Genomic DNA, 9,407 nt, shown 5'->3' on the forward strand with positions numbered 1-9,407 from the left:
ACAAGTGCACTGTGCCACCTACCAATAGAAAGGAAAAGATAATGTGCATATTTCCACGAGAGAAATCCCACGCCTGGACCGTCATTGACTGCTGCCATGATTCTAGCCTACGTCACAGCGTCATGTGCGTCTTTTACATCCAACACAAAAACTGCAGTCGTGGTGCTTTCGATTGTACTAAGAACTCGGAAATTCTGCCTTCTGAATAGGAAGATGTAGGTAACACCAGACTGCAGATGAGCTGCATACAGGGCTGGACTGGGACAAAAAAATCGTCCTGGGCATTTTGACTAGAGACCGGCCCACCATTATAGGAAAAATCATAAAGCCTTTGAATGAAAACAAACACTGTTGTGACAGTGATGTGCACTGTTTTGATGGTACATATGCATCTATCAATCGTTTGTTGTAAGATTCAGATAATTATTTTTTAAAAGCGAGACATTTTAAATGAGAATAAGAAAGAAAAGTATTTCTTTGTGCCCCTCTTTCCCTGTTAATGCCCTACTTGCCCCCCTGGCAACACTTTGCTAGATCCGCACCTGCACAGTTACCAGCTGTCAGCTACCTAAAAAAGGATCCTGGGGTTATTTGTCTCTCAGAAACAGTTCATAACTTCCCTTCAACTCATTCATGTCACCTAAAAGGTTAACCTGTTTTTCCATCACCTGTTCAGCTCTGATGATTCAGTAAGGACATCTCCTGGTTTCATCTTCATGTTTCCCTCTCACCACATATCCAAACCATATCATGACCAGCAGCTTTTTTGCAGCTGTGGCTCCAGCAAACATCAGCTGATACTAGAAATTAATATTAAATAAATTCTAACAATAGCTGATCAAGCTTAAACGTGCTGCTGTTGTTTAGCGCGACATCCGCTGGTTTCCTCTTTCGGCGCAAAGTGGGCGATAAACAAACAAGAGAGAAAAGCTGATCATTGATCAGTTTCATGATTGAAGTAGAAACAGGAGAGGGAGGGGCACAGGATGAGAGAAGAAGAGGCAGCTGTGCAGTAAAGACACAGAATAACTCCAGCTTTGTGCCTTTTTCATTGTAGCTGAATTACGGGACAAACTGTTCCTTTTCACCTCAATAAGAAACGCCTAATATTTTCTCTGAATACCAGACGGGACGGTTGGCAACTCTAATAACTTATGAACAAAATAAAGTTCAACATCATTAACTTCATAGCACCCACCCAGCTGTATAGAAACTCCGTCATGCTAGCTAGCACGCAGTACGGAAAAAGTCAGAATAACGAAAATAAACTCCACCTAAACTTGGTTCATATCTGACCCAGAGAGACTGCAGGTCATAACTTCTTACCTGAAGTTCAGTTCACACTTGGACCGGCGGCCGCCTCGGGTCTCTTTTCCTTCTGTGTCCCTTTTCCTTCATCCACCTGCTGCCTCCACCACTTGCTAATGTTACTGAATCTGTGGAAGCTCCGCGATAGCCACCACACGAAGTAACGAGTAACGACCCTATCTAAATCCCAGTAACGAGTAACGCGTTCCTGGTTTTGGCATAATAACTAGTTACCGTGCTCGTTACCACAATAATAACGTAGTTACTGTAACGCGTTAGTCCCAACACTGGTTGTTTCCAACAAGAAGACATACCATGTCACAAAGCCCATCTCAAACTGGTTTCTTGAACGCTGAAACTGAATATGAGCCAAAATCTACACGAATCCTAAATCATAAAGAAGGTCAAAGGGATCCAACGTGGTATTAGTAAGGTGTATGTAGTAATGTGGCCGGTGAGTGTCAGTGTGAGTACAAATTAAAAATAAGTGTAACCGAGGACAAGGGATGAGTAAACGGGGCAAAGAAATAATTGATCATTTATTTATTACATGAGTTAAACATACAAATTCCCAGTCGTTTCCAGACAGGACTTACAACACATCCTGCTGATATCCCAGCTGCACATGAGACTTACCATACAAACTGCGCGAAATAACACTGCAACCCGTCACACCCCGCTTAGCGACACTGCAATCGTGGCACACACTGCAAACAATTCGGGTCTCAGCGCAACTGGGAATCAGTGCTATGTATGGCCTGTGATCTGAGAGATAAAGGGAAGTGGCACAAACAATTAAAATAAAAAAACAAAAGAGAGGTTAGTCCGCCCTTACAAAACTTACTCTCAATCAATAACCGCCTCTACGGCTAGACGGACTAACCAAAACAAAATTACAAATCAATCAAAAGAACAAAAAAAAAAAAAAAAAAAAAAAAAAAGGACAGCAGAGACAGCACAGCTGAAAAACAAACAACATTATCAATTAAAATATTACCCAATAAAATAGCAATTTTATAAAACCATTCAAAATCATGAAGCTAAAACAAACACTCAATATGCCTACAATATTGATCAGTTTCCCTGCGCGCAGTCGATCTAGGGCTTGATCAATTCTTCTATTAAAATTCGTGGTCACACTAAAAAAGTCCAATGACACATTAAAAATAGGCACATGCAATAGCAAAAGATCCAAACAAAAATGGCAAAAGTCTCTTACCGACAGTATACCCACTCGCACCTGAGTGAATTAATTGCCTCTGGTTTTTTCCACAGAAGAGCGCTGACTTCACCCCACACACCCACTACCTTTTCACAGCTCTTCAGCCAATCACCTGGCAGAGAGCAACAAACTGCCAGGTGACACTTGTTACATAAGTAATTAAATTTTAAATCCTAGATTCAATGTGAAAACCTGATGAGCACACTTATGACATTCTTCTTACATTAAACGAAACTTTGGTTGAAACATTTGTCCAAACAGTGTTGCAGAAATGTGTGGCACTTTGGTTACTTTGCTTTCTCTCTGCTATCCACTTCATCTCAAAGCATCTCAGTGAGATTTTAGTCTGGAAACTTCCATTATTTGAAGCCAATCACCTAGTTCTCTCCTTCTAATGCTTTTGGTCATTATCTTATAGCTATAGGAGGAAATAAGTTAACCTGGCATTGTTACGCATTGTTTCATTACTTACTTTTATGACCTCAACTAAAGATTCTTATATTTTATTGAAGAAATAAAAAAAGGAGTCATTGATGTGTAGTAAAACATTTGACTGGTTATGCATCCTGTAATTCGATACATACCACTGACTTCTGATTGAAATGCATAAACATCCATGTATTAAAATAATAAAATGAAATGATTGTGCAGCCAGCAGCTGGGATTCTGTTAATGAAAGTCAAATTGTTTAGCTAAACCTCCTAAGACCCGAACTCTTTCACGGCATGCATTTTTAATTTCTCTTTGCTATTTGGGCTGATTGGGACGAGATGAACGTAAAAACAAAGAATTACCAGATTTTTATTTATTTTTTACCTGATTTTTGTTTCTGAGAAAAATGAGATCCACATATGAGGATGTCTTTGATAGAACAGTGGGAGTATAATGTCCTCATAAGGGGATATCAGGCCCTTGTAGAGCAAAATTAAGTATTTTGGTCTAGACGGCCCAAAATGTGATGTCCACACATGTGGACGCCAGGTTCCAAAGAACCATTAAATAAATGAACTTAAAAACGTCACATACACAACCTTCATGTACCAAATAAGCTTAAACTGAACATCATTGGACACTGTTGTATAGTTTTATTGTGTTTGTGCCTTACATTTGATGTATTATATCCATATTCTATGTGTTCTGTTTTATTCCTGATTAGTGCTTAAGTAACTCTTGAGGTCTAGGTATCCCTGATTTGGAGTTTCACAGCAAAACTCTGCACACAGACAGAAAAATGTTCGTATATTCTGCATGAGGTCACACGCAGAAATGAGGGAGGGCTTATCCTTGAGGACAGGAAGGGAGGACGCCCTTTCATATAATGGCTCAGACAAAGGATAAATGAGTGGAGTGGACCCACTCTGAGGACAGAGAGGACAGGTAAAGGACAGGATATGCAGGGCTGGCTTCAGTTTGGCCTGGCCTACAGGCTCAGCTTAGTCTCTGCTGCTGTTGCTGCTCTGTTTTGATTAAGTCCCTAACCGGATTTTTCCAATACCAGCACTCCCAATAAATCCATCTCTATGGGATATTCAACCGGCATTATTCTTTTTTTCCTCTGGAAACAAGAAATCCAATCTGCAGCCCTCACCATTGTCTTCCCACCAGACAGCCGAGTGAATGAATGCTCCCGGCCAAATCCCCTTTACATTTGCAGATACAGACTCCGTTGCCCACAGATACACTCGGCTCTAATTAGGCAGACCGCTGGACGTGTTGCTGGGGGAAATCTCGCTGCTCAGACTTATCATCTAGTGGCAGCTTTACAGATTTACGTCCTTTCATCTAGTTTGCGTGCATGTGTGTAAGCTGGTGCTGAGGGAGAGAAAGGCATATCCTGTAGTTGTGTTTGACAACTAAGTCAAACTTAATTGTATGCCATAGTTTTAACATACAACACAAGATAGAACTTAAAGAAATAATGTATCTCAATGCGTGAACGTGTGTGTGTGTGTGTGTGTGTGTGTGTGTGTGTGTGTGTGTGTCCATGCTGAAATATGTTGCACAGCTTTGCACAGGCAGCCTTGCACTTACACAGTTTACAGTTTGCTTCACCTCTACAGAATTTGCTGAGCTTTCCCCTGAGACCTGCGTCATCGGCACAGAGGGTATTTCCTGTAGTTGAAGAGCAGCGTGATTCTCTTCCTGTTCTGTGTGTGAAGAAGCATCAGGGTTGTCCTCCCAGTCCTGATTACTGCTACACTGGGCAAAGTCAAAAGCACATTTTATCTCCACAAGACCAGTTACATGTGAATCTTAGCTTACTTACCCAAAATACTCTAAATACTTGCTGTGGACTTCTCATTCAAGATATGTCCAAAAAGCATATTCATACCTGGTTTTAACCCCTAAATATAACTTTAAATTTGTGCATTCCTTCCCCAAAGTTTAAAATAAAGTCTCTTCGAGACACAAAAGGAGAAAACTAGCATGGCAGTTATGCTTAAATGTCAAAGCTGCTGCAGTATAGCTTCTCTGAATTTAAAAGCAAAGTCAATATGGATTTGGTAATCAGTCCCAGTGCATTTGTAGATTATGATTACCACCTGTAGGCCTAAAAGTGCCAGCTCTATAAACAAAAAAGATGCTCTGCAGCTAAATTTAAAGAAGTTCAACTTCAAGGAAGTTAAAAAGAAATAGGAAGCGCTCTGCCACAACATCGCATGAAAATTGAAATGAACAAATGCATAGTGCACTTAAAAGGAGACGTGTCAGCTTCAGAGCAGATTGCAGCACTGACATGCATGCAAAACAATTTCTGGAAAAAAAACAAACAAAAACCACAAAACAAAACTTGTTGCTTTGCTTGTTATTCTGAGTTTACACAGCAAAATCTCCAGTGTTAAATTAACACTGGAGAGTGTCTATATGGGTCCACACCTCTGAGTGTTAAATACAACACTGTTGAGTGTTAAATTAACACTTTTGACAGTGTTATATGTTTAAAAGTAACCTAGTCAGTTTTGAAGATTAACAATGACTAACACTGAGCAGTGCTGATTTTCTAACACTGGAAAATAACTCAAAATGTTAGAAATATTCCAGTGTTAGAAAATCAGCACTGCTCAGTGTTAGTCATTGTTAATCTTCAAAACTGACTAGGTTACTTTTAAACATATAACACTGTCAAAAGTGTTAATTTAACACTCAACAGTGTTGTATTTAACACTCAGAGGTGTGGACCCATATAGACACTCTCCAGTGTTAATTTAACACTGGAGATTTTGCTGTGTACATTGATGTGACCCAGTTTCTAAAAAAAGACCCAGGGCATTGTGACTAAAGTTAGCTAAATCTATGAAATGCACACCATTAATGAACTTCAGCATACGTGAAGCTGCATGAGTGGGAGACGAACTGTTACCTGCCGCCTCCCCTGAATCATCTCCTTACCGTTTCTTCTGTGTCCCTAGGGATGCTTTGCAACACGGCCCCTTCCAGCAGCCTCTTTAAAACAACAAAAACATTGTCTTACTTTATTTTATTTTTGTTCCTTTCCTCCATCTCAGTGGAGCTACTACACTGCCTTATTCTGCATATGACCCGGGGGCGATGGGAGGCGGAACACATTGGCTGCGGATGATAATGCTGCTCCACGGAGCAGAAATGTACGAGCAGCAGCTCTCTGGTGGCGGTTTTGCAGCTATTTGGTTTTGTTGTAGTAAAGCAGAACGCAGCAGAGCAATGCTCACATTGTGGCCTGTTGGTAACAGCTTTGTGTGCTATTATTGCATTAAGCATTAAGCCCACACAAGACACAGGACAAAGCACCAAAATTATATGCATCTGTGCCAAGAAGACCGCAACCAGCTCATCCACTTACTTATCCTCCAGACTCGCAGCCTAGGAAGCCGATTGTTTTCAAATCTAACTTGTGTGACGTCCATATCCTGTCACAGCCCTTCAAGAGTCACTTTTTAAGGTTTGACTATGCAGCACACATTGCACTGGGTCTGTGTGTGTATATATTTATCACATCTGCAAACCAAGCAAACAAAAAAAGGACTTTTTTGTGCACTTAAATAACAGACATTAACTATGAATTCACAGAAAACAGCTGTTTTTTCTATGTAAAAGAAAAAACTGAGAATTAAGTTGTAAATAGTAAAACAAATGTAATTTTCTGTTATTAAACTGAATTCTAACAATTGTTCTTCATTTTCTTAAGACCTATAATGTTTAGCAGGCTGCCTGGAAGTATTTTGCTGTTTTAGCTATAAAAGTGTCCTAAAATCTCCTGTGAGTATGTGCTTGTGTCATTTATTTTAAGGACCACTACTTCTTTCAACATCTGCTAGTTAATTTGCTTTATTGTATGTTATAAGTGTGTAATAAGGGATTAAGAACAGAAAAACACAAAACATTTTTTTTCATAATAAGCTGATTCTCAAAAGTTTGCCCTTAATCATTGGAGCTGTTTAAATTACTCAATTCAAACTCAAGCACCAGAATGAACTGTGCAACTTTTTAAAGTGTTTCATTGCCTTTATTCTATAAATCGAGTTCAAGCCCCTCGCTGCTGCAGAGGACTGCTAGCTTCAGTATACAGGATACCTCTCAACCAGATGATCCATCTGATCGCCTGTGAACTGTGCAACTTAATACACACTGAGATCCTTAGCCAAAGATTTGACCAAAGATATATTTTGAGAATTACTTAGGAAGCAGGCTACTGCAAAAAAAACCAAAAACTGGTTGACACTGCCAGCAATGGTCAGAGGGATGATGGTGTCAAATATTTTGTCCTCCCTCACGTGTCTCTTCGCATGTATCCTTAACCTTGCAATGTCCTGAGTGAACAGCACATCATAATGTTAGAGTTGTAAGTTTTTACTGAGAAAAGGTGGTCTGTAGACTTTGCAGGGCACCAGCCAGGTCATCAATTCTTATCCACCATTACAGCCATATATTAATCCAGAATCGGGATACTGCCAGATTGCCTAAATAATTCTTTTTCACTTTTTCTCTTCATCTGTAAGAGTAAAGATGAAGGCATTTGACATCTCACAGTCATGGAGTCAACAATGACTTGGGTGTCAGAGTACTTTCCAAACACACTTGGCATCGTGGTTCTAATCACCTCAGGAGACAACCATATCTCAACTGCGCCGAGTAAGGTGTACAAAAAACTGACCCGGGTTTTGATGATCCTGCTGATTGTGGACTGCTGAATGTTGTTGGCCCATATCCAATCATGGTATGACAGTTTGAACAGCATAAATCCAATATTTTCAAATCCGACCTAGGTCACTTTTGTATGTGGTACTGAATCTGATACATTTCTGATGTTTTAGAAAAAGCGACTGCTGTTTGAATGGTCATGTCGCATTAAATCCGTCTTTTATGTCACTGACACAAGACAGACGCCAATTATCAGTGCCAGAGAAGACAAACGAGAAGCATGGCAGCAGAAACTGGGGGCGGAGCGAGTCAGTGGACAGAAACTGAAGTTTTGAGGTTTTCTCTCACATCCCAATCCCACCACTCCTGGTTCCAACTCCGTGTCCATATATACCAAACAAGGCCATTGTTAAAGCACGGGCTCTCTTTTTTCTCAGTGTCCTTCTTTCTCTAATTAATTTGTCAAAATTCTGTTGGTTACGACTGTGCAGAACTTGATAGACTGCTGGAACAACACCTACTAGCTCTGTAGCTGACATTTTTACTTCCGTAAACAGAGCGCGTTGTGTGTGACGTCTTCTTTTGTGCATGCGGGCCGTTTTGAGGGCCATGAACCATTCACACTAGAGCGCATTTGCGGTCACATTTTATTTGTAGTGTGAACAACCAGACAAAAAAAAATCAGATTTTATAAAAAAAAATATCAGAATTGAGCATTAAGACCTGCAGTGTGAACGTAGCTGTAGTGGCAAAAAAATGTTTTTGAGTGCCTACTTATCAGAAAGCTGTAAAAGAAAAGAAAAAGAAACAAAAAACATGATGTATGAACTATGCCTACTGGTCGGTGAAGTGGATCAGTGGCCTTGTCAGGAGCTGCTATTGCACCAGAAGTGGATGAATGTATCACAGCACGCACAATCCTCTTTGTTGCGGGTTCAGTGCCAAAACGTCAGTAGATGACGGTAGCTTGCAAACGTCAAAGTGAAAAAAAGTCATTATTACATGTATAGAAGTTTTTTTATTTTTTATAAAATCTTGCGAGATAATAGTTTAATTAATCCCCAAAGGTAAAATTCACGGCGTACAGCAGCACATAATCTGCTTAAAAATAAAACACATAACACATAACATGTAATAAAAGAACACACAGAAGACAATAAAAGGTAATAAACTTCTGACAATGGCAGTAAACTTAAAAACTTACTGGCCCTTTTAGTGTAATTTAGACCCAATACAACAGCTCTTCCATGAATTCTACTCTAACAAAACTTTGTTGTTGACTCTGTCATCCTATTTTGCTTTTGTCTTCCTTTCATGTGATCAAGGTTCCCGTGAAAGTATCATTTTTGACCCCACTTGTGGAAGAGTGGGGTAGTGATACAAAAACTGCATTTTTTTTTTTTAATTAATGAAATAATAAATAAAAATGCAAATGGCCTCATGTTACAAACATATTTTATGAGGAATACCTGGAATATGAATATATTACAACTTTTCATTTTAAAGATTTTGAAGAAAAACAACTCATGGGGTCATTTTTGACCCCACGTGTGCATCTAAGGGTTAAGCCAGGCACCCACACCTCCACTCCGCTGCGTCTGGCAGCAACGGCGCTAGAGCCAAAGCAGGGGAGAGCTGGAACAAACCATTTTGGGAGGGGGGTTATCTATACTTTTATTGTTAAAATGTTACGTCTCAACCTATGTACTGTATGCTTGTTATATTTTAGTAGTGTGTCACACAAACAGCAAATATTGTA

The 9,407-nt window shown here is 39.8% G+C and overlaps 1 long non-coding RNA gene across 2 annotated transcripts; it reads right to left on the reverse strand.

Annotated features, from left to right (window-relative positions):
- Positions 1-1,834: 1,834 nt before the first annotated feature.
- On the reverse strand, positions 1,835-4,222 carry LOC113035361 (uncharacterized). 2 transcript variants are annotated; one of them, XR_013901061.1, is made up of 2 exons: positions 2,375-4,222; positions 1,835-2,073 (listed from the first exon to the last, which is right to left on the reverse strand). It is a non-coding gene; the product is annotated as an uncharacterized LOC113035361 (long non-coding RNA). The 2 variants fall into 2 exon arrangements; XR_013901060.1 differs by having other exon boundaries at positions 1,835-2,269.
- Positions 4,223-9,407: the final 5,185 nt, after the last annotated feature.

Source organism: Astatotilapia calliptera, chromosome 13, assembly GCF_964374335.1.
Source record: "Astatotilapia calliptera chromosome 13, fAstCal68.1, whole genome shotgun sequence".
In the NCBI taxonomy this organism is placed as follows: Eukaryota; Metazoa; Chordata; class Actinopteri; order Cichliformes; family Cichlidae; genus Astatotilapia; species Astatotilapia calliptera.